The sequence below is a fragment of the Gopherus flavomarginatus genome (assembly GCF_025201925.1).
Source record: "Gopherus flavomarginatus isolate rGopFla2 chromosome 13 unlocalized genomic scaffold, rGopFla2.mat.asm SUPER_13_unloc_1, whole genome shotgun sequence".
NCBI lineage: Eukaryota > Metazoa > Chordata > Testudines > Testudinidae > Gopherus > Gopherus flavomarginatus.
The window spans coordinates 403157-422611 of NW_026114609.1; the positions used below are offsets into that span (position 1 = coordinate 403157).

At 49.0% G+C, this 19455-nt stretch overlaps 1 long non-coding RNA gene across 1 annotated transcript; it reads right to left on the reverse strand.

Annotated features, from left to right (window-relative positions):
• Positions 1 to 601: 601 nt before the first annotated feature.
• Positions 602 to 7646, reverse strand: LOC127041009 (uncharacterized). The gene is made up of 2 exons (XR_007771593.1): positions 7592 to 7646; positions 602 to 701 (listed from the first exon to the last, which is right to left on the reverse strand). It is a non-coding gene; the product is annotated as an uncharacterized LOC127041009 (long non-coding RNA).
• Between the last annotated feature and the right edge of the window lie 11809 nt (positions 7647 to 19455).

Below are 19455 nucleotides of genomic sequence, written 5' to 3' on the forward strand. Positions count from 1 at the left end.
GATTTGATTCTTTCCAATGCTTCTCTCCAAAGAAGCCTTTTCCTTAGCAAGCAGTTACTTGGATACCAAGGGAGGTCTCTTCTGTTTCCTAGAAAGACAGGAAAATGTGAGCAGAGGAGACAAAAGCCATACAACAAGGCACCACTGGGAGTTGAACCCAGGATCTTCTGTTTACTAGACAGGTGTTTTAAGCTAGCTAAGCCATGGTGCCTGCCTCAAGAAAGTGTTTACAACTGTGCCATTTGATGGTCCAGGACAACACCTGCAAATTCCAAAGTACAGGCCTTCCCCATTTCCCTCAAGACTTGTAGACTTTGAGGTGTCTGGCTCTCTGTGCACAGAAAGCCACAGCTGAGTTTACAGAGGGCTTCTAACATGTGCTTCTCCCACCAGACACTGTGATCATATACTGGTGTAACCCTTCTGCCCCTCTGAGTTGGCAGCAACAAGGGCCGGGTTCAGTATCCAGGGGTTCTGTTTCAGTAACACAATGCATAACCGGCTCGAGCCCCCACCCAGTGACCTGGGACACTCACATACCACACTCCTCTGGGTGCCTCTAAGAGGCAATACTTCCCCTCTCGCAAGCACGGAGTCTTAGTGTAGCAAAATCTTTTTAATAAAGGGAGGAATCAATGCGGCATCCCATTGGAGAAACACCACAAACCGGGTTATAACACAAACCATAAACAAAAACCCACCTCCAAGTACGTTTGGCACTGTCATTTTTCCCCTTAGGGTTTTAAGTCCAATCACCCCAAAGTCCAACAACCCAAAAGTCTCTGGTCAATGCCACCCCAGAGTTCGAGAGTTTATCTGTAGAGGTCCCTCCCCCCAGCCTGGATAGAAAGGGGCACCTTACGTGGTCCGGGGCCAACTGCCCTGCCTCTCCATGGGTTCTGCTTCTGCCTTCTCCACGAACTGCTCCGCTTTACCAGCTGCTCCACTCTGCTCCTCCAGTCGTCCTCAGGAACTGCTCCGCTCCACCAGCTGCTCTGCTCCATGAGCTGCTCTGCAAACTGCTCGGCTCTGCTCTGCTCGCTCTGTGGGCCGCTCCACCCGTCCCACAGCTACTCCGCTCTGCCAGCCGCTCTGCTGTCACCAGCTGTCCCGTGATACGCTCCAGCCATCCCCGCAACTGCTCCACTCCACCAGCTGCTCTGTTCCACAATATATCTTCAGGCTCCCACACTAGTTAGCACAGTACTCAGTGCTCTCAGCTCAGTTATTTCAGCTCTTTAGTGATTTCAACTCTTAGTGATCTCAGCTCTTAGTGGGGGAGCCCCAGTGCTAGTGCACCATTAGCCCAAAGTGAATTCAGCTCAGTAACCTGTATTTAGATCCTTGAGGGAATAAAAATCAACTCTGACATTCCACCGTGGAAAGAGGAGGGGGTGGAACTGGTGCATCTGCCTCCACAAGGAGGCTGCACCACCAGGCACAGATACCTATCCCAAGCCTCTCTCAATTCACTGGGTTTTGGAACCCATGTCCCTTGTCTAGCAAGTACCACCCAACTGAGGGTGAGTCATTTGTCACCAAGCAGTCCCACAGCTCAGCAGTCTGGGATAGGGTAGGCGTGCCTATGCAAATACACTCTCTGAAATTCTTTCCACCAGATGTCAGGGTAGAGCTTATCCTGACTCTGCTTACATCCTCCCCCAGCCAAGAATTTGTCGTCCCGACAAATCACGTTCCCTACTATACCAACTTATTGGTCCCCTCCAAAAGGCATTAGATAGCCTACTTTAGCTTTCACAAACCTGTGCGCTAAATGTATAGGCTCCTCACTAATCACCCCAGGTGCATCGTAAGTTAACCGTTTCAGTGGTCTTATTACCCTGTCTCGCCTATTGAGAATCTCTGTTGCTATGGTAGGGGGGACATCCTCTTGAGTGCCGGATGGGGAGGTTTCCTGTGAGTTCCCCTCAGATACTGGCATAGGCTCCTGCATTTCTAGGCCTAACAGTGGAGGGTCGCAGGTGCTCTGGACATCCTCCATCTGTATATCACCACTGTCCAATAGCCTGTGTAAGTCATTACACGGAGGTCCCACCAGTGGCTCAGGGATGTCAGGAATGGGCCTAAATACTTCTGCCATAGGGTTTAGGGCAGAAGAGGATGTGCTCTCTTCTGATTCAGCGGATCGAGACTGAAATCTTGTCTTCATCCCAGGATACACCATGGTTGTGTCTTCCTCCTCAGACTCACTGTCAGATGTGCTGAGTAGGGGTAGGTTAGCTGCAGGAGGCCGGCTGTCCACATTGGAAGGCGGCTTTCGTACAGCACCTTCGTTCTGCCCAGTTGCCTTGTTGTGGCCCATCTCATAAGGGCTGCCTACCAATTCTCCCACAGGGAGCAAAGGTTTCTATGCACGGTTTTGGTCTGCCCTGGACCCTCTTCAGGTTTGATCTTGTAGACCGGCAGGTCTCCTAGCTTTTCCATCACTAAGTAAAGTATTGCCTTCCATCTGTCAGCTATCTTGTGTTTGCCAGCAATACCCAAATTTCGCAGCAGGACTCTGTCCCCTGGCTGGAGCACTTGCAGACGCACCCTAGCATCATATCGCTGTTTGTTGCGGTCTGCGTTCTTCCGAGCTGCAGACGTAGCTAAGTGATAAGCATCCCGTAGCTTTTCTCGTAGTTGGGATACATATTGCTGATGGGTTTCATAGCTATCGCCATCCTCTGATACACCAAAGCACAAATCTATGGGTAGTCTTGGTTCTCGCCCAAACATCAAGAGATATGGGGTGACCCCCGTAGCATCGTTCTTTGTGGCATTGTAGGCATGCACCAGAAATGCAACATGTTGGCTCCAGGTTGCCTTCTGCTCTGGCCGCAAAGTCCCTAACATATCCAATAGGGTTCGGTTGAACCTCTCTGGCTGAGGGTCACCTTGTGGGTGGTAAGGCGTTGTCCTCGACTTTTTAATACCTGCTATCCTCAGCACCTCCTTCAGAAGGTGACTCTCAAAATCTCGTCCCTGATCCAAGTGTATCCGGGCTGGGAATCCATAAACTGAGAAATATTTTTCCCACAGTACTCGAGCGACAGTGGTGGCCCTCTGATCACGTGTGGGATATGCCTGCGCATATCGCGTGTAATGGTCGGTCACTACTAGGATGTTCCCAATATTCCTCTTGTCCACTTCTAAAGACAAGAAATCAATGCAAACCAGCTCCAGAGGTTTGTTGCTGGTGATGTTCTTCAGATATGCAGCCCTCGTGGGCAGAGTTTTCCTTTGAACGCATCGCGCGCAGGTCTCACATTTCCTGCGAACATCTTCAGCCATCCGTGGCCAATAGAATCTACTGCGGATAAGTTCCAGGGTCCTCTCCATCCCTAAATGTCCGAAGTCATCATGCAGGGCCCTCATGGCCAGGACTCTGTAATCTTTTGGCAGCACTAATTGATTCCGTTGCTTTTGTAGAGGGTCTGTGGTCGTGCGGTGTAGCACTCCCTGAATCAGTTTTAGTTTGGTCCATTCTCTCAATAGTAGTTTGCCCTCTGGGGTAGGTGGGACAACCTCAGCTGGGCCTCGCCCCTCTCTTTTGGCAAGTAGTGTATCACGAATGTCAATATCTTGCAGCTGGGCCTCTTGCCAGTCAGCCGTATTGAGCATGGGCAAGGGAGATTGGTCCAAAGCAATATAGTTTACTGAAGCAGAAGGCACGCATTCAGGGGGTAGGCCCAAATTTTCAGCAACACATCCATGAAGGCTCTCATGGGCCTCCGGCTCTCGGCGACTTACACTGCAAATAGCTCTCACTCCATCCGTGGGTATCACAGCAAGTCGTGGTGCCTGTGGACGCCTGGACAATGCATCTGCATCTACATTGCTTCTCCCTGATCGGTATTGAATGCTGAAGTCATAGCTAGCCAAAGCGGCCACCCATCTTTGCCCTGTAGCATCCAGTTTAGCACTTGTTAACACATAAGTCAGTGGGTTGTTGTCTGTCCACACCTGGAACTGAGCCCCATACAAGTAGTCTCGAAATTTCTCAGTGATGGCCCATTTCAAGGCCAAGAACTCCAGCTTGTGGGTGGGATAGCGGGTTTCACTATCAGACAGTCCTCGGCTGGCAAAGGTTACAGGTTTACGCTTGCCTTCCACCTCCTGGTACAGTACTGCCCCCAGACTCTCCAAACTGGCATCAGTATGCAGGATAAATGGCTTGCTTGGGTTAGCAAATACTAGGACTGGGGTATGAGTTAGGCAAGTAATGATTGCTCGAAAAGCCCTTTCACATCTCTCATCCCACCGTGGCCCAAAGGGTTCGAAGGGGCCATAGTGTCTCTGCACGGAAGGCCTTTTATTCTTGGTCTTAGATTTGTCCTTGCTGGACTGATATCCCCTGGTAAGATCATTGAGGGGTTTTACAATTGTAGCATAGTTTTTCACAAATCTGCGGTAATAACAACTAAACCCAAGGAAGGTCTTGAGTTCTCTGTAGTTGCTTGGACGTGGCCATGTAGTGAGTGCTTCTATTTTATCAGGATCAGTACTCACACCCTCTTGGGACACGATGTGCCCCACATACTTCACCGAGGTCCTGCAGAACTGGCATTTATCAATTGAAAGCTTCAAACCATAATCCTCCAGCCTATCAAGCACTTTAAGAAGTCTTTCTTCATGCTCCTCCAAAGTTCTTCCAAACACAATCAGGTCATCCAAATAAACTAACACTTGCAGAAAATTCATGTCTCCCACAACTTTCTCCATAAGACGTTGAAATGTGGCAGGTGCTCCAGAAATCCCTTGGGGCATGCGTTCGAACTGATAAAACCCTAATGGGCAGATGAAGGCTGTGTTCTCCTTATCTTCTTCACCCAAAGGGATCTGGTAGTATCCACTCCGAAGATCCAACACAGAGAACCACTGGCTTCCCAGCAAACAGTCTAAGGCATCTTGAACTCGAGGCATTGTGTACTGGTCAACCACAGTACGGCGGTTTAGGGTGCGGTAGTCAATACACATCCGGATTTTCCCATTCTTTTTACGGACCACCACGATGGGCGAGGCGTATGAGCTGCGGGACTCTGTAATGATGCCATTGCAGCCAGCTCTTGAAGATGTTGTCACACATCTTCCATCTCGGAGAGAGCAAGCCTCCTAGATCTCTCTCTGAAAGGTCGAGAGTCATGTAGTCTGATGTTGTGCTCTACTCCTTTTGCACATCCCACATCCCACTCATGCAATGAGAACACCTTGGATCTTTCACAAAGTTTCCTTCTTAGGTGATCTTTCCACTCCTCGGACAATGGTGAATCTCCAAAGTCAAACTTTGCTGGGTCTATTGTTGGCACTTGAGTCTCACACTGGGGTTTTACAATTCATTCAGGCACAAAGAGGTCTGCTATCTTTTGTCCTTGCCTCACAACAACATCTCTACTTGTTTCATTAGCAATCAGTATAGTCACCTTTTCCTGGGCTTCAGCAGGTAGGGTTATGACTCCACTGGGGACCAGCACTCCTTCCGGGAGCTCTCCTTCAGCCGGCTGCTCTATCATTGCTAATGCCCCTTTACTGCCTTTCAGCCTGGTACTCATGACAAGTACTTCTTGCTCCGTCCTTGCAGGCACTACTAAGGGGGTTGTACCCATGTACTTCAGTGCCCCAATCGGTAGCTCAGATGTCTCCTTCTTGGTGCTCTCAATCTTCCTATAGGCTTCAGCACAAAGCGTATGGATCATCAGGGTACTCAGGTACTGGTCCCCAGCCCATTGTCTGCAGTAATCCGCGAGCACCTTGAAGAGGCTGGAGTTGGTCCCTATCAGCACAGACACATCAGAGGTCCCTTTCGGGTCAGGGCATATTAAGGCAGCGGTGTCCACCTCTTGTTTTACCCCAGCAACCTCCTCTGGGAATTCCAGGTGCACTATGACATACCCTTGATAGGGGTATTCATCCATGCTGAGGCCACACAGACCAATGCCAGTCAGTGGCTGTATAGGCAGGTGCCTAAGCATCTGTTGGTAGAATGACTGAAATATAATAGTCACTTGAGATCCAGTGTCAAGCACGGCTTTACACTCAGCCCCTTCAATCCTCACCATGACCTCTGCTCGAGGCCCTATCAGTCCTGCAGGGATCCCAACTGGATGGTCTCTTCTGGGGGAATCTTCAAATCCTCTAGGCCTAGGTGGTCTCTGTCCCCGGACCTTCTGGCAGCTACTGGATCTCTTCCAACTAATCCTCAGCTTTTCATACACTAAGGAGGGGTTCTCTTCCTTATGGCAGTTAGCAGCACTGTGCCCATCCTGACCACACCGGTAGCAAAAGAATTGTCCTTTCCCCATTCGGCGAGGTGGGACGGTGACTCTAGATACTGACTTCTCTATCATCACAGTCTGAGGCTCCTTATTCCTGGAAATCTTAGCTCGGTCAATGATGCTTTGCAGCTCAGCTATCCGTTCTGTCAGGACCTGCATTTGTTGGGCAAGTTCCTCTGTGGTGCTCACCATCAGTACACTGGCCATTGGCGGTGGTGTCGTGCTGGCTGGTTCCAAAGTTTGGGCTTCCCAACACTCGCTGGCTGCCTGCCTTTCTTCTTCTTCCCTGACCTCCTTTATTAGCTGGGAGTAACTTGGGGGATGTTCCTGCCATTCTCTTAGTCGGAGATGAAGTATGATTGGGTTCTGATACTGAGTCCCTCTTATAATGTGAGCCAGTCTGGTCTGATCCATGTGCTCAGCAGTCACTGCTCCCCTCATAACAGCTCTCTGAAGTAGTCTCTCCAGCCTCTGTATATAGGCTGAAATTTTCTCACCCCTTTGCTGTCGGGAATTAATGAATTTACAGTAACTGTCCTCAGGGCCCTCTATGCTCCCAAAGGTATTATCAAGGGCCTCTAGGCAGTCCTTCACACTGACCTCAGGGTCAGTGAGCTTCAGGGTGCGAATTACATCTAATGCTGGGCCACTAAGGCTCTCTATTAGACATCATCGCTTTTCTACATCGGGTACGGCCCACTCCCGCAGCATTTCAGTAGTATACTCCGACCAGAGTTCAAACTCCTCTTCCCCATCAAATAACCTTAACTTACGACAAGAGTTCGACGTATCATAGGCCAACACAATCTTTTCCAATATATGCCCCAGTGCTTTTGCCCAATCATAGGCTGAGTCTGCCACCCCTGAGCTAGAGGCTGCAGGGCTGGGGCCCAACAAACCCGACATATTAGCCATTATACAAACAGTAGTTTCCTCAAAATATAAACACAATTATTGCCCAATACAGTGGAACACTCAACAGGTGCTTGCGAGGGGTACTGACCCAGGGATCCCGGACGAGCCCCCAAAAATGTAACCCTTCTGCCCCTCTGAGTTGGCAGCAACAAGGGCCGGGTTCAGTATCCAGGGGTTCCGTTTCAGTAACACAATGCATAACCGGCTCGAGCCCCCACCCAGTGACCTGGACACTCACATACCACACTCCCCTGGGCGCCTCTAAGAGGCAATACTTCCCCTCTCGCAAGCACGGAGTCTGAGTGTAGCAAATCTTTTAATAAAGGGAGGAATCAATGCGGCATCCCATTGGAGAAACACCACAAACCGGGTTATAAAACAAACCATAAACAAAAACCCACCTCCAAGTACGTTTGGCACTGTCCTTTTTCCCCTTAGGGTTTTAAGTCCAATCACCCCAAAGTCCAACAACTCTAAAGTCTCTGGTCAATGCCACCCCAGAGTCGAGAGTTTATCTGTAGAGGTCCCTCCCCCCAGCCTGGATAGAAAGGGGCACCGTACGTGGTCTGGGGCCAACTGCCCTGCCTCTCCGTGGGTTCTACTTCTGCCTTCTCCACGAACTGCTCCGCTTTACCAGCTGCTCCACTCTGCTCCTCCAGCCGTCCTCAGAAACTGCTCCGCTCCACCAGCTGCTCTGCTCCATGAGCTGCTCTGCAAACTGCTCAGCTCTGCTCTGCTCGCTCTGTGGGCCGCTCCACCCGTCCCACAGCTACTCCGCTCTGCCAGCCGCTCTGCTGCCACCAGCTGTCCCGTGATACGCTCCAGCCGTCCCCACAACTGCTCCACTCCACCAGCTGCTCTGTTCCACAATATATCTTCAGGCTCCCACACTAGTTAGCACAGTACTCAGTGCTCTCAGCTCAGTTATTTCAGCTCTTTAGTGATTTCAACTCTTAGTGATCTCAGCTCTTAGTGGGGGAGCCCCAGTGCTAGTGCACCATTAGCCCAAAGTGAATTCAGCTCAGTAACCTGTATTTAGATTCTTGAGGGAATAAAAATCAACTCTGACATTCCACCGTGGAGAGAGGAGGGAGTGGAACTGGTGCATCTGGCTCCACAAGCAGCCTGCACCACCAGGCACAGATACCTGTCCCCAGCCTCTCTCAATTCACTGGGTTTTGCAACCCATGTCCCTTGTCTAGCAAGTACCACCCAACTGAGGGTGAGTCATTTGTCACCAAGCAGTCCCACAGCTCAGCAGTCTGGGATAGGGTAGCGTGCCTATGCAAATACACTCTCTGAAATTCTTTCCACCAGATGTCAGGGTAGAGCTTATCCTGACCAAAGGAGGTCTCTTCTGTTTCCTAGAAAGACACAGGAAAATGTGAGCAGAGGAGACAAAAGCCATACAACAAGGGACCACTAGGAGTTGAACCCAGGATCTTCTGTTTACTAGACAGGTGTTTTAAGCTAGCTAAGCCATGGTGCCTGCCTCAAGAAAGTGTTTACAACTGTTCCATTTGATGGTCCAGGACAACACCTGCAAATTCCAAAGTACAGGCCTTCCCCATTTCCCTCAAGACTTGTAGACTTTGAGGTGTCTGGCTCTCTGTGCACAGAAAGCCACAGCTGAGTTTACAGAGGGCTTCTAACATGTGCTTCTCCCACCAGACACTGTGATCATATACTGATTAGTGATCTGTGTTTCAGTCGCAGCAACCTCGGCTCAGTTCTGAGTAATGGTAACCTTTCCTTCAGCTCTAGACTTCTTATTTGCCACTTTCCAAGTGTGGTGGGGTGACGGGTGACTGCCCCAAACAATCAGGAAAAAAATTAAGGCAGTCTTACAGAGGCGGCGCAGAACCCAGTCAGTCAGGAAAGGGCTTATTGGGAGAGCCAATCTGGAGAAGGCTTGCTGGAGCAGCCCATATATAAAGGGCTGCTCAGCACAGCAAGAGTCAGTCACTCCTTGGAGTTTGAGGAGGGAGGATTGGCTGTGGAGAGGAGAAGGAGAAGGAGAAGGAGAAGGAGAAGGAGAAGGAGAAGGAGAAGGAGGGGTACCATGGCCAGAGTAGTGCTGGGTGGGAAAGGGAAGCATGAGTGACCTCCTGGCTGATTACTGCCGGACTGAGGCCCTTATACAAAGGTGGAGGAAGGTGCTAGGTCTGTGGGGAAGTGGTCCAGGGAAACAGATGGTGGGGGTTGGAGATGCACCTCTTTTGCCTCAGTTGCCACTGACACAGGTGGCTACACCCTGGACTGCAGCTGGCCACTGAGGCAAGTGTCTGGGTGAAGGACAGCTGCCCCCTGGAAGGGGAGAGAGAACTGAATGGGGCACAGCCAGAGGGCTCTGTCCATAAGAGGACATTGAAGTCCTGAGAGTGACATGGGTCCTAATGATAGAACAGATGGCAGCCAGATGCCACTGGATGAAGGTGCACCGGTGGACCAGACCTAATTGCCAGGATGGCCAACAGGAGGCACTGCAGTGGTGAGACATGCCCCATGGCACCAAGACTCAGCCGCAAGGAAAGCTCTCTCAGTCTTGAACCACCACTTAGAAGGATTCTGATGACAGGTCTTTTCTTTTTATGAAAAGAGATACAAAAAAGGAGCCAACAGACACATTAGGTTCAGCAAGGAAGAACTGTCAGGCCAAGTCAAGATTTCCTGGTTACTAGGAAGGCTCTTCAGCCAGCTCTTCCCAAAGACCACTATCCAGAGGCCTTTTAACAGTCACTGCAGATGCTCACCACAAAAGAGACAAAGAGATGCCAAAATAGAGTTCTCCACTGCCTGCAGCCATCAAGCTACCAGGAGTTCTGTGCACAGAGAGGCCTCTGATGGTGGAAAAGGCTTTGGTAGAGACTCTTCTGACTCCAGCCGTGATCTTATAGCGTTTAGCACTCTGTGTTGTGGCTTCAGCATCCACAGATGCAAGTTCAGTTAGGAGATGTTTTTCTTGTCTCCACATTTGCCTAGTGGCTCCTTTCAACAATTGTCACCAAAAGACCTGTTTCTTTGTGCAAGCAATGCACAGTGAGGCAAAGGCAGTCTTCTCCATTAATCAAAAGATCACCAAGCAGTGGGGAGAGGAGGCACATTCAGCCAGGCACCACTGGTGCTGGATGCTGAATCTCCTCTTTATTCAGCAGGTGTCTGTGAAGGAGATAAATCTATACAGTGTAGACGGTCAATAATAGGAGTTTATTACACACAGCGCTGGCAGAGAGTCACCTTGGTTATTAGGCTCAGAGACACTGTCAATCAATTGATTACAATAGAATATATAGGTTTTTCATGGGCGGGGGAAAGTAACAGGGTAGGCAGTTCCACACCCTGAGATAAGTTTTGCAGCAAGACAAGATAGCACATTAGCCAGTGGTTAACAGGTTACATAATGTCTCCGCCCATAGTCTCAAGTTAGCAAGTTAACATTTAATGAATACTTTGATAAAATGTTATTAGTATAAAATATTTATGTTGAATTCTGATTTGAGGTCCATAGAAATAGAGCAACTCTTTTGATGGTCAACAGGTACATTTTGTAGGTGTTAAAGCAAAGAAACAGTGAAAGTATATGGCAATAAAGATTGTTTTCTGTCTGTCTAAAGGCAAGGCATTGGTCCCTTGGAAGGCAGGTGGAAGGATGCCATATTTTATACTGGACATGTGCCAACTTTTCATAAATTCAAGGTTGGATGTGTAGGAAGAACATCTCCCTACAGAATAATCAAACACAATAGGAACAGGGATTCTTGTTCAATCTGCAACTCTGAATAAGACACGATTGTTTAGTTCTTAGCTCTAACAACTGGCAATTTGCTGACCAGGCCTATCTTAGTGAGCAAGGCTTTCCGTTTACCCCAGCTTTCTCTTAGCTGATCACTATTTGCTAGGCCTCTGGTCCCTTGACTATGCTCTGGACTTTGGGTCTGGAAAAGAGCTGGCACAATCCATAGACCAGGTTGCTATATAAAATGCACATGGATTTGAACCCTTAACACCCAGTAACGGCAAAGTTCTTGGTTCAGGCTTGTAGCAGTGATGGAATAAACTGCAGGTTCAAATCAAGTCTCTGGAGTCCATCCACAGCTGGGATGGGTCATTCAGTCCTTTTTACAGAGTTTTAGTTTGTTGCAAAGTCCCTCCAGAGATATGAAGCAGGATTGAAGACAAGATGGAGACGAGGCATCAGCCTTTTATAGTCTCTTGCCATGTGGTCTTTGCTTTCTTTGTCCCAAGGACACTCTATCCAGCACGTGGCATAGAAAAAAACCTTAAAGTTCTGTCCATAGGCAGGTCCCTGCATATCTTGCTGAGTCACAAGGCGTATCTGCCTTCTCTCAGTGGGTCAGTTGCATAACTCAAGGTTCTTAATGAGCCATCAAGCAGGATAGGCAGAACTGACACCAACTTGTCTGGCTGGGGTGTTCCCGGGAAGCATAGCACAAGTTTGAAATATGGGCAGCATAGAGTCAATATTCATAATGTCAACAACAAAAATGATACACATCTAGAGATAGCATCATTATAATCAGCCAATCAGAACCTCTCCATACACCCCTTACACGACAACCTTTCTACAATATTGGGTGCAAATGTATGAGTGGTTGCAATAGTGATCTATAGTTACAGAATATGTCAAGAACATCACAGGAGGTGACACAGCATCAGTGAGACTGATACTGGAATATTGCCTCCAGTTTTGGTGTCCTCATTTGAAAAAGATGTTGTGAAAATGGAGCTGGGGTAGCAAAGAGCCACCAAATGTTCTGAGGGCTGGAGAAAAATGCTTTCTAGTGAGCTATTGAAAGAGCTCAACCTGTTTAGCTTATCAAATGAAGATTGAAAGGTGACTTCATTGAAGTTCCTTAATGGAGAAAAATAGCCCTTGGCTATTAAAGGGCTCTTTAATCTAGCAGAGAAAAGCATAACAAGACCCAAAGGCTGGAACGTGAAAAGAGACAAATCCATATTACACTTAAGGGACAAATAATCAACAGTGAGGATGATTCACCACAGGAACAAGCTACCAAGGAAAGTGGTGGATTTGCCATCTCCTGATGTCATTCAATGAAGACTAGATGCCTTTGTGGAATGTGTTTGCCCCAAAAGTAGCTATTGAGTCATACAGGAGGCCTGTGATATGCAGGGGGTCAGATTAGATGCTCTAATCATCTCTTCTAGCCATAAAGTTGACTAATTTCTGAAAAACGGAGTGTAGCATTGGGAGCAGCATCTGATGTTTTCCTGTCTAGCTGGCTTGCTTCCTAGAACGAATGCTCCTTGAGTGGGGTGACCACAGGGAGTAGCTCAACCTCCAAAGTTCCAGGTCACGGGCAGGACATTGGCACAGCAAGGGAGGGGTGTGGCAGTGACATCACAAAGGCCTTTTGCAGGACCTCAGACTATTGGTCAAAGGTGATGGGGAGGTGGTGACCTCACAGAGAGATGCTGACATCAGTCAGGCAGGACAGGGGCGAAGGGCCAGGGAAACCTCAGAGACCCCTGTGGCTTTGCTTCAGCAAGTCTCCTTCTCCAGGTCTCTCTTTGAGGACTGAGAAAGTATTTGGGTTCAGGTACGTGAGCGCCAGGAGGAATCTCTTTCGAGTTTTTCCTTCCCTTTTCCTGATTTTACTAGAAAACAGCCGTCCTTGTTTAGAAGGTAAGAGCCTCCTCGAGGTTTGAAACCTGTTCAGTCTGATCCATCTGGTGACAGATGAATTCTAGGCATGGAAAACACGAGCTTAAGGCGGCAGAATTTTATTCTGCACCTGGGATTTTGTCCCTTTGAATCACTGGGAACATTAGGGTTTGTCCTTTTTGTTTCACCTTTTCCTCCATCCCTCCCTCCCTCCTTTCTCTTCTTCTCTTGCTTCTGGTGTCCCCTCGGGGGGGTGTGTGGGTGTGGGTGTGTTTTGTGGGGGAGTGCTCGGCAGCTCCCACTATGGGAGGTCCACCCAAAAATGTGGGGCTGAAATAGTGCTTGGGCAGTGATCCCCACCAGTGACCTGGCCATCCTTTGGGCTCTCTGGTGAGAACCCTCAGCCTCTCATCCTCAGTCTCTACCCTGATTGGCTGAGCAGGGGCTTATTGACAGGGAGGAGACTCAGGTCCTTGTTGTTCTCTTTCAAGACCAAGTAAATAAGTCATAACCACTTATATGTTTGATGAATATTGCTGCTTCTCTGCATTAATGGTCTCTGAGCAGTTCATGATTCTCTCTAACATTGCAGTTCTCCTCAAATACTTGCTGAATAATTACTGTGCACTGTTGTTGATCTGGAGCTTATCTGAGAGCACTTTACTCAGGCCGTTCAATGTCTGAAATTCAAGATCCGATGGTTAGTTAGAAAATCAGGGTTCTTGGGTCCTACTCCCAACTCTGCCACTGACTGGTTGTGTGACCTAAGACAAGTCAATTCTCCTTTCTCAGCCTTAGCTTCTCCCTCTTTCAAGTAGGGATAATAATGATCCACTCCTACCTACCTTATGGTATGTGGAGGCACGAATGGCTCTAGGTTTTTTCCTGCCCCAAGCAAAAAAAAATGTGTCTGTCCTCCCATCCCCCTGCTGCCCGAGTCCTGCGCTCTCTCCCCCACCCCGCACCCCCTGCCTCCCCAGCTCTGGGCCTTCCCTCACCCCCACCCTGGGCTCTACCCCTGACCCTCAACCCTCTTCTGCCCCAGACCTGGGCTCTACCCCCTGACCCTCACCCCTGTGCCGTCCCAGCCCTGGGCTCTCCTTCCCACACCCACACCCCCTGCGAAGCCAGCCCTGGGCTCTCGCACACACACATCCCATGCTGCCCCAGCTCTGGGATCTCCCCCACCAGTGCTCCCCCACCCCCGCAACCCCTGCCGCCCCAGCCCTGGGCTCCTCCCCCCACCTGCACCCTCCTTCTGCCCCAGCCCTGGGTCACTGGTAACTTGCTCCCAGGGTGGGTCATTCAGCAGGAATTTTGGATGTGCACAGAACACAGACAGGATTGGTTCCCACATGGTTACAGAGCTGCAGTAAAGTGAAACAATTTTCAGCTTCTGTGATTGGAAGATATCTGGATGCATATTGTAAGACTGTCCTCCATAAATGAGGAAAAGTTGAGGTGCCTTTATTATTCTTTCTTCCACTCTTCGTTTGTATGGGGAATTTGCCAGTGCAATATTACTGTCTTCCTTTTAAACAAACAAACAGGCAATGGCTGTTGAAAATAGCAATTCCAGTCCTAAAAACCTCTGGGAAGCATTTCTTGCTCAATTTTATCCTACTTTTTCTACAGGAAATTACAGTGGATCAGTATATTTGATTTGGGAGAAATGAAGTACCAGCTGCCCAAACTGAGCCTGAGCACTCCTGAATTTTGAGGTGTTCAGATCTGGAAGGCAGGTGCTAGATTCCCTTTCTGAATATTTGCTAAATCTGGAAAGGAAAAGTCAATTTCTGCTTCCATGGCTCAGAAGTGGAAATCCTCCTACGTGCCTGGTACTGTATCTAAAGCTGCCCAGGTCCAGTAGAGCCTCCCCTCCCTTACTTTTCATTTTAAATTCTAGTTTTAAATACCTCCCTTGCTAGGCTTCAGATAGAGAGGGGCACTGTCCATTTAGTCCCCCCAATTCCTTCTTTGGGGGCTGCAAGGTGAGGTCACACCAGTGTCCCTAAGCCAGTCTGGGGATGTCTTCTGAAGGGGGTATCTGGGCCAAAGCCTTCTACTTATTGGGCACATTTGTTCCCCATTCACAGTGCCACCCCGCTCTAGCAGTGAGCTCTCCATTCACAGCAAGCTGCAGCATGAGGTTTCAGCTACCATACTCCCTCCCTCTCCCTTCCCTGTTGATAGCAGCCAAGGGAATGCTGGGAAATGTAGTTCTTTCCCTGCTCCAGGGCTGGCTCTATAGGCAGGGAGCTAACCAAGGAACTATAGTTCCCAAGTCTCCCTGTTGGTTCTCAGCTCCCAGGCTTCAGCGTAGCAATCCTGTTAGTCTGTATCCGCAAAGAACAGCAGTACTTGTGGCACCTTAGAGACTAACAAATTTATTTCAGCATGAGCTTTCCTGAGCTACAGCTCACTTCTTCGGATGCACAGAATGGAACACACAGACAGGAGATATTTATACATACAGAGAACATGAAAAGGTGGAAGTATGCATACCAACAGGAAGAGTCTAATCAATTGAGATGAGCTATCATCAGCAGGAGAAAAACAAAAACCTTTTGAAGTGATAATTAAGATGACCCATAGAAGGTGTGAGGAGAACTTAACATAGGGAAATAGATTCAATTAGTGTAATGACTCAACAATTCCCAGTCTCTGTTTAAGCCTGAGTTAATTGTATCTAATTTGCATATTAATTCAAGTTCAGCAGTCTCTCTTTGGAGTCTGTTTTGAAGTTTTTTTGTTGCAAAATTGCCACCTTCAAGTCTGTCAATGAGTGGTTAGAGAGGTTGAAGTGTTGTCCCACTGGTTTTTGAATGTTATGATTCCTGATGTCAGATTTGTGTCCATTTATTCTTTTGCATAGAGACTGTCTGGTTTGGCCAATGTACATGGCAGAGGGGCATTGCTGGCACGATGGCATATATCACGTTGGTAGATGTGCAGGTGAACGAGCCCCTGATGGCGTGGCTGATGTGATTAGATCCTATGATGGTGTCACTTGAATAGATATGTGAACAGAGCTGGCATTGGGCTTTGTTGCAAGGTTAGGTTCCTGGGTTACTGTTTATGTTGCATGGTGTTCGGTTGCTGGTGAGTATTTGCTTCGGGTTGGGAGGCTGTCTATAAGCAAGAACTGGCCTGTCTCCCAAGATCTGTGAGAGTGAGGGATCATCTTTCAGGATAGGTTGTAGATCTTTGATGTGCTGAAGAGGTTTTAGTTGGAGGCTGTAGGTGATGGCTAGTGGCGTTCTATTATTTTCTTTGTTGGGCCTGTCCTGTAGTAGGTGGCTTCTGGGCACTCTTCTGGCTCTGTCAATCTGTTTTTTCACTTCAGCAGGTGAGTATTGTAGTTTTAAGAATGCTTGATAGAGATCTTGTAGGTGTTTCTCTCTGTCTGAGGGATTGGAGCAAATACGATTGTATCTTAGAGCTCGGCTGTAGACAATGGATCATGTGATGTGTCCTGGATGGAAGCGGGAGGCATGTAGGCAAGTATAGTGGTCACTGGGTTTCAGGTATAGGGTGGGTTTATGTGACATCGCTTATTCATCACAGTAGTGTCTAGGAAATGGACCACTCATGTGGATTGGTCTAAGTTGAGGTTGATGGTGGGATGGAAATTGTTAAAATCACGGTGCAATTCCTCAAGGGCTTCTTTTCCATTAGTCCAGATGATGAAGATGTCATCAATGTAGCACAAGTAGAGTAGGGGCGTTAGGGAATGAGAGCTAAGGAAGCGTTGTTCTAAGTCAGTCATAAAGATGTTGGCATACTGTGGGCCATGAAGGTACCATAGCAGTGCCGCTGACTTGAAGGTATATATTGTCCCCAAATGTGAAATAGTTGTGGGTGAGGACAAAGTCACAAAGTTCAGCCACCAGGTTAGCCGTGATATTATCGGGGATACTGTTCCTGATGGCTTGTAGTCCATCTTTGTGTGGTATGTTGGTGTAGGGGGCTTCCACCTCCATAGTGGCCAGGATGGTGTTTTCTGGAAGATCACCGATGGATTGTAGTTTCCTCAGGAAGTCAGTGGTGTCTTGAAGATAGCTGGGAGTGCTGGTAGCATTGGGCCTGAGGAGAGAGTCCACATAGCCAGACAATCCTGCTGTTAAGGTGCCAAGGCTTGAGATGATGGGGCATCCAGAATTTCCAGGTTTATGGATCTTGGGTAGCAAATAGAATACACCTGGTCGGAGTTCTAGCCATGTGTCTGTACAGATCTGTTCCTGTGCTTTTTCAGGGAGTTTTTTGAGCAGATGGTGTAGTTTCTTTTGGTAATCATCAGTGGGATCAGAGGGTAATGGCCTGTAGAATGTGGAGTTAGAGAGCTGCCTAGCAGCCTCTTGTTCATATTCCGACCTATTCATGATGACAACAGCACCTCCTTTGTCAGCCTTTTTTATTATGATGTCGGTGTTTTTCTTGAGGCTGTGGATGGCATTGTGTTCAGTACAGCTTAGGTTATGGAGCGAGTGATGCTGCTTTCCTACAATTTCAGCCTGTGCACATTGATGGACGCAATCTATGTAGAAGTCCAGTCTGTTGTTTCGACCCTCAGGAGGAGTCCATGCAGAATCCTTTTTATTATAACGTTGGTAGGAAGGATTCTGTGGGTTAGGATGTTGTCCAGAGGTGTATTGGAAGTATTTTTTGAATTGGAGACGATAAAAGTAGGATTCTAGGTCACCGCTCCCAGGCTGGATCCCTCTTAGCTGCTGCCCCTGCAAATGGGCTGCCCAAGTACCTGCTTGCTTTGCTGGTGCCTAGAGCCACCCCGGGGACCGACACATGTTTGTTTTCATCCTCTGAGTCAGGAAACCCACAAAAGCGTCTTCTTTTGTACTGGGGCAGGCAAAAATAAGGTGACACTAAATTATTCTGATTGCTAAAAGCAGATTTAGGGAGTTGTGTATTTTTGAAAAAAAAATAAAAAATAATATCCTTCTAACTAGCAGCATGAGATAAAAAAAGAACACAGACAAACCTTGTCAGTAAGGACTAATGTCCTAAATGGGAAATCAGCAGTGGTTTGTAGCTGGGGGAGCGTACAGTCTGAATGTGTATGACCTGACCCCAGCCCCCACCCCCATATAGCAGTAGGGCTTGACACTCTCTCTGTGCATTGGTGTGGTGGCTGAGTGGTTAACCAAGCAGTAACAATTCAAGGAGGTTCCCTGAGTCGGATTCACTCCTCACGAGATTCTGCACAATAAAAATTCTGTGCACAATAGTTTAAAATTCTGCAAATTTTATTTGCTAATAAATAAATGTGGAGGGGAGCAGAGGCTCTTGGATGCTCAGAGGTGGAATATCACCCTGCAGCCCCCTCTCCCTTCCAGGGAAAAGACTCTGTGGTGAGGCTGCACCTCTCTGCTGCTTACTCCAGGAGCTCCCAAAAGAATCCCCAGAACTGCTCACGAGGGGTGCATGACCACTCTTGTGGCTTCCCTTTGCTTCCCCATCAGAAAGCCTGAGCAGCTGGCCCCGGGTGATTTGAAAGGACCGGGGGTTCCTGCCACCACTACGGCAGCACAGTGGGCCTAAAGCAGATTCCTGCCCAACCTCGCTTCACACGGCGCACCACTCCCAGAAGCATCTGGCACGTCCCTGCGGCCCCTGTGGGGATGTGTCTCTGCATGCTGCCCCCGCCCCAAGTGCCAACTCTGCCATTGGAACTGCGGCAATGGGAGCTGCAGGGGTGGTGCTGTGGGAAGTGGTGCCAGGGGACTCCTCCAGCCTCCTCCATGTAGGATTTGTGCCAGATGGGGGTGTGGGTCACTTTCAGGAGCTGCCTGAGATATGTGCCACATCCCAACTCCCTGCTCCAGCCCAGAACCTGCACCTCATGCACCCAAAATCCCTCCCAGAGCCTGCCACTGCCCCCCTTGCACCCCAACCCCCTGCCCCAGCCCAGATTCCGCACCCCATCCACACCCAAACTCCATCCCGGAGCCCGCCACTGCCCTCTCTGCTTTGTTGGCGGCTCTGTTCCAGCGGCTGGGGAAACACCACAACATTAAAGAAACCAACGGTACCAAGTCCTGCAGCGTCACCTGTGGGGTTTCCACAAGAGCATCCATGCTGAGGAGCCAGTCAGCATGTGACTGTACGACCGGATCAAACGACAGCTGGCCGAGTTCCAGGAGATGAGGCTGCAGCTGTCCGATATGAGCGGGAGCACTGATTGAAGGGAGAGGCAGCTCCCCTAACATTTTTGCAGCCTGCAGGGAATGGAGACAAAGCAGGGGGATGCGGGGACTCAGGGCAGGACCTGTGGATCAGATAGTGCAGGACCACAGTCGATGGAGGAGGAGAGAGAGTCCCGCAAGAGGAAGCTGCTGGTGGGAAGCAATAAGTGCAGGGTACAAACCAGCCAGCTGAGAGTCACTGGGGTCTAGAAAATGAAATGGCAGCAGGTCCCATGGTGTAATGGGCAGCACTCAGGACTTTGGATCTTGGGTTTAAATCTCAGTGGGACCTCCTGGAGCAATGCTGGTTTCCTGCAAAGCCATGGAGCTCAATGTGCTTGGCTCCCCTCTCTCAGGGTGAACTGGAGTGAGTTTTTCCCTCCTGCTGGGTGGACTGATGCCCACTGGAGATAGG